The sequence below is a fragment of the Octopus sinensis genome, unplaced genomic scaffold (genome assembly GCF_006345805.1).
Source record: "Octopus sinensis unplaced genomic scaffold, ASM634580v1 Contig01956, whole genome shotgun sequence".
Classification (NCBI taxonomy): domain Eukaryota; kingdom Metazoa; phylum Mollusca; class Cephalopoda; order Octopoda; family Octopodidae; genus Octopus; species Octopus sinensis.
In genome coordinates, this window is record NW_021825243.1 from 6,726 (window position 1) to 15,151 (window position 8,426).

Sequence of the window (8,426 nt, forward strand, 5' to 3'; positions counted from 1 at the left end):
AACAGCTTGTGGAAAAATTAAAGTTTCTAAGTTCTCACTACAATTGATGAGACAACAATCAACAATTCTGCTTATTACTTACTTATGTCCGATATATTGATGCAATGGCAATTCATGAAGAAATGTTATTTATAAAAAAGTTGATTGACACACGACGAAGCGACACTATATATGCGGCTGTTTACGACTATCTGTACGATAATGGGATCCCTCTGTCAAATCTGTTGCAGATTGCAACAGACGGTTGCCAGCGCTATGACCGGCAAACAGAATGGCTTTGTAGCTAAATTAAAAAAGTTTGCCCCTCATATATTGGCAATTCATTGCATCATCCATCGAGAACATCTTTTGCTAAATCTCTCAATGATGACATGGAACATGCATTGAAAGTCGCTGTTTCACAGTGAATTTTGTCAAGCCAATGCTTTGCATGACCGCCTATTTCAACATTTTGTGAACATGAGGACCACCAGAGACTCTCATGCACACTGAAGTGAGATGGCTTTCCAAAGGAAATTCCCTAGTTCGTCTGCTGAAATGTGGGATATGGTTCTTATTTTTGTTCATGACATGAAAACACAAGCTTGTAGCAAGAAGCAGAAAGATAAAGCTGAACTTTGTTTCAGTGATAAATAACAACGATAACAAAGCAAGGATTTTTTACCTGGCTGACTTATTCGCACATGTCAACCAACTGAACATGACACTGCAAGGGCGAAATGCTAATCTGATAGATAGTGCTGAGAAGTACGCTCTTTTTTGAACAAGTTATGTCTCTGGAAGATGCCTTCAAAAAAATGAATTTGCTTATTTTTGTAATTTTGCCAAAACTGCTCCAGCTCAGAAGTAATCGCAAGCTGCACTGACCACTTGAAATGCTTGAAAGAAGATATGACTAGAAGATTTAAAGATATCATCGAAATGAATCCGCCTAGTTGGATTATAGATATAGCACATTTTGACGTATTAAGTGAAAAGACATTGATCCTATTATTGCTGGAGAACTTCTTGAACTGAAGGAGAACAAAGTATTAATGAAAATATTGAAGGGATGGCTTATATGGATGGATGAAAGTAGAATCGATTCATCCATTACTCTTTTTGAAAAAGTTGTTCCGTTTGTACTTGGCTTTCCCACCACTTGGTTGGTTGAGACGGATTTTCTGCACAAACGATTTACTCACAAAAAACGCAATCATTGCAGATTGAGAAAGAGGAGACTTCGTTTGAGGTTGAACCAAGATCTGGAAATTCAACTTGACAAATTGATAGATAGACATCAGAGCAGTGTAGTCATTGACATTTTAATAAGATTTTTTATGTTAATAAAAATACTTTTTGTTTAATCAAAGTTTTATTAAAGGCAATGGGCCTGAGATTTTATATGACCCTGAAAATGGCCTCAGGAAAAAAAGGTTGAGAAACACTGTGCTAGATCACTACATTTTTGGTGGAACGTTTTGTTTTAATTTTTCATAACATTGAGGCAAAAGTCGGAATTTAAAGCCGAAAACGTCAATCTTTTATGATTTAAAAAATTATTGCCGAAACTTTTTTAGAACTACATTTTGTCATCTTTTGTTTTTAATCAACATGATTGACTTTTAGGTGTTCAAGTTTTGCTATTTTGGTCATCTCTGTAGTTAGAATATAATAAAATTACTGGTAAAAATACTAAATTTTTTTGATAAAAAATTACTTGCATTTTTAGAAAATTTTTTGGAAATTTTAATTATTTTTGATATAAAGAAATGGTTAACCTATAATTTTAATGCCTGAGTCAAAGAATCACGTTCCGAAAAGTTGATTAAATGGAATTCCTAGATTGAAGAAAAGTGAAAAATCATTTGAATTTATCCTCTCAGTCGTTGGATATGCTATTGGATTAGGAAACATATGGAGATTCCCATATCTTGCTTATACAAATGGCGGAGGTAGTTTCACGTTTTTCGAATCACTTTTAGGAGCATTTTTGATACCTTATTTGTTATTCCTAGTTCTCACTGGAATCCCCATGTTTTATCTAGAATTTTGCATTGGACAGTTTAGTTCTTGTAGACCAATTAATGCATTTTCTATGGTACCAATTTTCAAAGGTTTTTTTTCATATTTTTTGATATTTAATTACAGGAATTGGAATCTCAATGGCAGTTATATCTGGATTAGTTACCATGTATTATAATATTATTGTTTCTTACGCACTTATATACTTTGTTAAATCGTTTGCAAGTCAGCTTCCGTGGGAAACGTGCAACAATTCTTGGAACTCTATACATTGTACAGACAGAACACAAAATATCACAGTTAATATTTCTTTTTTAAAAATCCCTCAATTAGGTTATCATTGTATAAATTATATTTTCAGACAAAATTAATCAAAATTTTTTATGCTTAAATGAGACAATTGCAGATTTCTTAAAACAAAAGAATATACATTCGGATGCTCTGGTTAATAAATTTTGGACTTATTTCAATTGCTCAACTTATAAAAGTATTTCACCTTCTGAAGAATTTTGGAAGTTTGTTTTTTAAAGATAAAAAACATTTTTATAGAAATTACATCTTACAGCAATCTAGCAGTATTTCAGAAACCGGAAAATTTGTTCCGACTCTTGTCGGAGCTCTTGCTATATCGTGGATTTTACTTTTTCTGTGTCTATCAAAAGGAATTCAATCGAGTGGAAAAGTTTGATTATTTTACATAGCTTATAGGTTGTATATGTTACATCAATATTGCCATATATCTTAATAACTGTAATGTTAGTTCGGGCCAGTCTTCTGCCAGGCTCACATAATGGCATTCTGTATTTTATTAAACCTGATTGGTCAAGACTGTTGGATAAATCTGTATTTATTTATTATTATCTGATATTATAGGTCGGATAGCTGCTGCAACACAATATTTATTCAATGGGTATTGGATTCGGATCTTTACTACTCTATGCTTCATATAACGATTTTAATAACAAATTTGAAAGGTAATTACATATCCTGTTAACAAATAGTGATGCTGTTTTAATGTTCATTAATAAATTGTGGAACAAGCATATATGCAGGTTTGCTGTTTTTTTCGAATAATTGGACATTTGAGCTTAAAAACAGGTACCAATAAACGAAGTAGTTACTCAAGGTTGCAAACATGATATAATATTTATTATAGGTGTGGGTTTAATATTTGTTATCTATCCCGAAGTTTTAAAAACATTACCTATCGCACCTTTATGGTCTTGCTTAGTATTCTTATGATAATTTAGTTGGAATTGATACTCAGGTAAATAAAATTTTATATCTAATTTTGATTAATAGTTTGGAATGTATGAAGCTTGTCTTTCATTAATTTTTGATTCATTTTTCATTTTAAAAAATGGAGAGTAACGGTTACATTTTTTGTTGTTTTCATATGGTTCATATTAGGTCTCCCATTAACTACACAGGTTTTTAACAATTAAAATTTAATTAAAACAATAGGCTGGAATTTATTGGCTTACGTTACTGGATACAAGAAGTGCTCATTATCACTTATATTGGTTACTCTCTTGGAAAATATTGCTGTTTTGCTGGATTTATGGTATAAAAAATTTATCTGAAGACATTTTAATGATGACCGGTAAAAAACCTAACTATTACTGCTGGAAATTTACTTGGCTTTTAACTTGCCCACTAATTTTACTTGTATTAAAGTAATGTTTATTTTAGGGATTCTAATATTTTCGATGGTTACGTACACTCCCATTACTTATAATAAAGTTTTAATGCCTGTATTTACAGAATATTTGGGATGGGGAATATTTCTAGCACCGGTCCTTTGTATTGTTGCATACGCAGTTTATATAATTAATAAAAAGTAATTATACAAAAAAAGGTACTTAAATGATAAAAATATTATTTAAGACCTTTAAATCCTTATTTCTCCCTAATTCCCGCTATGGACCAGTCAAAAATGAAAACAGGGATGGAGTCGATATAAATTACACGGAACTAAATGTAGCATCTAATACATGATTATCTTTAAACTAAATTGATTATTCTTATTAAAACAAATAAAATTTATTTAAAAATATTAATATTTGTGATGCAAAGAAGAATTTACCAATCTATTCAAAGGACAATCCATTTGGTTTGCTTATATCAAATGCCAAGACCTTCTTTGAGAGACTTGTAAAATTTTCTGGTAAAAGATCAGACTTCTCATATTCATCATAAATATTAGTTAAGTACTGCTTTTCATTTTCAAAAAACTCTTGAATTATCTAAAAATATAAAACTAGAAGAGATACATAATCTTCACGAAGTTGATCCAAAGTAGTATTTTTCTCAGAATGTTTCTCTTTACTTCCCCCGTCAAACGATTTATGCTGAACGAGATAATTAATATACATTTGCTGTTCGGGTAAACAAAATTTTTAAACTTTTTCATCTTCTAGATTTTGAAACTGTTGTTTGAAATAGTTATGAGACGTTCAGATTCGTTCGAATAGTTCTCTTTAATTTGCTTAAATTCTTTAAACAATTCTTCATCTGAACATATAATCACAAATTATTAACTAAATTGTTTTTTCTTTGTGATCAATTTAATTTCTTTTCCAATTTTTTAATTACAGGTTGATATCTGTGTCTAATTTATAAAAACTATCACGTTCTTCTTTAACCAAAAGAGAAAAATTCTAAAAATATTTAAACTAATCACCATTTGAAATCTCTCATCTTGTTCTCGAGCTCGTATGTCTACACTCTATTAAGTGCCTCTAAAAGTAATTTTTCCATTTCTAGTTGATGGTTTCTTTAATTTCATATAAATTTTTCTCACAGTCTAAAAATTGCTAAAATTTGAAAACAAATACCTAAAATTAAATCCATTTTTTCAGAATATGCCTTTAAATCATATCGAAAATGGTGGTCATGCGGTTAACATAAACTGTAATTCGTTCTGTGTTCTTGTTTTTGATTTCCGTAACAAAGTCCATTTCCTTAAAAGAAATCGAATTAATTGATACTTTAATTATCATATTTTTTTCGCATGATGACATGGTTAATCGGTCACTCACCTTCGCCTGACGTTTGTATTCTTGTTTTAGTGTTTTTCGATAAAACTTCACATCATCGCTCTATTATATATTCACAAGTCAGCTTATAAGAATTATACCTCCTGAGCATCCATTTTTCTTATAAATAGTTTGTAGGCGTTGCAGGCGTCCACACACGCTGAATACACTGCTGAAGTCCGTTTTTTAGAAATTTTTTGAAGATCACCAATCACTTTATGATAAATCTTGTTGACCATTTCAGATGAGTTGCTATTAGCTGGTCGTAGGACTTTGTGTTTCGATTTTAACGAACTTCAGAATTTTCCTATTTCTGTCTTGCCACTTGCGGTATGGAAGAAGATTTTTCTTTTTGAGATTTTTTCCAAGAACTGTGGTTTCTTCTCGTTATTTCGTTAGTTTCAGTCTTGGGGTCGTCTCTGCACGTTCTTTCGTTTCTTTTATAGCAAAATTTCCATCTTCATCAATATAAGTACTTTGATGCATAAAAGTTTTAGATTTTGTTATTTTTCTTGAAGAATTATCTTGCAGAACTTGTTGAGACGTTCTTATTGAATTTTCTGAATTTGTATTAATTGGAATCGAGTCCAAAATTTCTTGATCGTTTGAAACCGATTTTTCGTCTTCGATAATTTCTTCCATCACCAATTCTCCAGAAAGAAAAGAAACCAATGACTGCATTGCCTTTTCATTGAAATCTTTGGTTATAAAAGTATGCTAAAAATCAATCAATTATAATACATTTAATAAATTCTCAGTGGTAGGCCTTTCTGCAGGACTTTTAATAAGCATAGAAGAAATGAATTCTACAAACGAATTTGACCAGTTATTAGTATTCTCTAACGAAGGAGGCTCCGAATGAATAATAACAAGTCCAACTCGCAGTGGGACTACTTCATCATGAGGCGGTTTGCCTTGAGCCAATTCAATCCCAGTGATTCCTTTGTTAATTAATCACTTTTTAATAAAGTTTAATTAATATTTGCAATATTTAATTAATATCAATCAATTTAATTATTTAAATGATAAAATATCCCAATTAGGTTCTAAATTATTATTTTTATATCGAATTTGTACTAAAAATTAAAAATGAATGACGCAATATATAATAATTGATACAAACCTAAGGACCAAATATCAGCACTTGTGTTGTAGCGTAAGTTGCTATCGGTTTCACATAAATACTTCCGGAGCCATCCAATAGGGGTTCCTATAAACTATTTCGGCCAATTTCTTCGGTATTCATCAGTAACAGCCACTCCAAAATCACTATATGCTATTGAACTAAATAGGACATACCAATCTTGATAATGGCTGACTCATTTAACATGATGTTGCTTTGACTTTATATCTCTGTGAATAATCCTCTGCTTGTGAAGATATGAAGTCCGTACAAAACAGATCTCATCACCGCTTTAATCTGAATTTCAGATAACTCGTCTCCCGATTTGGCCAATTCCTCATTATGAGGTCAAATGATCCAAATTTACAGAATTCCAATATAGCTTAGGAATGTATCAAAAAATTGTTACATAAATCGTATTCTCTCTGGTTGATATAGTAGAGGTTATATAGCCATTATATTTGAATGTTCCAGCTCTGAAAGGATTTCGATCTCATTTAAATAGTCTTCAATATCATCTTCTATTTTTATTTCCTTCAAGGCTCCAATTGATTAGTTTTGTTATTGATTGTCTAATTTATTGAAACTTAATTTAAACATGCCTTGTATACTTTTCCCAATGCACCGTCCTCCAATTTCTGAATATTTTGACCAGTCAGTGTGACTATTGGAGGTGTCTTTGAGTTTTTGAATAAGTTTTGAATGATTTTTTGATGGAATCTGACCCATCCGTTACTAATTCTATCAAAATGTTAATATTTGAAAAAAATAATCAAGTTAAAAAATGCAACATGAATACGAAGCGGTACAATGTATTTTTAATTAAACTATTTATTTTTGCAGATATTTAAACTTTACATAATTATTTTTATATATATATAAAAAATATTATCTTTTCTGGTTACAAAAAGATTGATTACCACTGTTTAATAACTAAGTACATTTGACCATCGCAAATTGGCCATTTTTATTCCTTAGAATTTTGTGGTTATTTTAAAAATAAAATCACTAAATTTTAAGAACAATGAGCAAATATTTGTCTTAAAAATTGGTTAATGAACCAAAAAACGTTTTTAAGTTCTATTAGAATGAAATGTAATTCTAACTGTTGTTTTCATTCATAATTAGGGCAATTTAAGTTAAAAAGTTAAAATATATGAAAATGTGTATTTTGGCTTAAAAGTAAAATAAAGTATTTTTAAATGAAATAGTTCTTATTAAAGAAAAAATAAGTTAAAAAGTTAAAAAATTTTTTTATAAGTTAAAAATTTTAACTTTATTTAAAATAGCGCGTGGGTGTTTAGTATGCCAAGAACTGCAAAAACAATGTATTTTAAGGCAAAAAAAATTGTTATTGAATATCCGCTGGAGTTTTTATTACGAGAGAATGGCGAGTTGCAATGTCAACTTTGCTTATGCACAGTCAGGTGTGAGAAATCAACTTGTATTCGCCATAAGTGACGAGGTCACTATTCGTAGTCAAAAATTTGTTGCAGTTTTAATGGGGATACTTAAAAATCCCGATAAAACTTATTTGATTTCTTTCGTAAAAATTGATAAAACTTCTACCAAAGAAACAATTATTCAAATTGTTGACGATACGATTAAATGCGTTTTAATTGAAAGACAAAATTTTCCTTCTCCTAATAACAGATTCCGCTAAATATATGCTAGCAGTTTTAATTTAACATATAATATAGCTGGAAAAGTTCTTAATCTTTTATATCCAAGGTTATTTCACGTAACTTTGTGTTGCTCATCTGATGCATAATTGTTCAATGAAAATCAGGACTATTTATCCTGAAATTGATTCTCTTATTGCATCAATTCAAGCGGCAATAACAAAAATAACAAGAAAACGACTATTTAATGAAATTGGAATTCACCTCATGTAGTTTTAACTAGATGGGGTACTTGGCTAACTGCTGCATTTTATTATGCAAAAAATTTAATACATGTGATAAACATTTTCAAACAATTCCTGATGATGGAATCATTGTTCAGGCTGCAAAAAATAGCCTAAGAGATGATCTCTAGTAAAAAGCTTAAGTTCTATTGTTAGAAATTATTCGACAATTCCAGGTAAACTAGTTAAATATAGCGAATTATTGTGCAAATTTGAAAGTTCTCACTCCTCAATAGAGTTAGCTTACAATGAGCTAAAGAATTTAAAATTTGACGACGAATCAGATATAATTGAAAAATATTTGAATGACGATTACAAAAAATGATTTATGTCAAATTATAAGAATGACAAATTC

The 8,426-nt window shown here is 30.2% G+C and overlaps 1 long non-coding RNA gene across 1 annotated transcript; it reads left to right on the forward strand.

The window, feature by feature from the left end:
- Positions 1 to 1,853: 1,853 nt before the first annotated feature.
- On the forward strand, positions 1,854 to 2,685 carry LOC115227125. The gene is made up of 4 exons (XR_003883075.2): positions 1,854 to 1,934; positions 1,965 to 2,096; positions 2,131 to 2,519; positions 2,554 to 2,685. It is a non-coding gene; the product is annotated as an uncharacterized LOC115227125 (long non-coding RNA).
- The last annotated feature ends 5,741 nt before the right edge of the window (positions 2,686 to 8,426 follow it).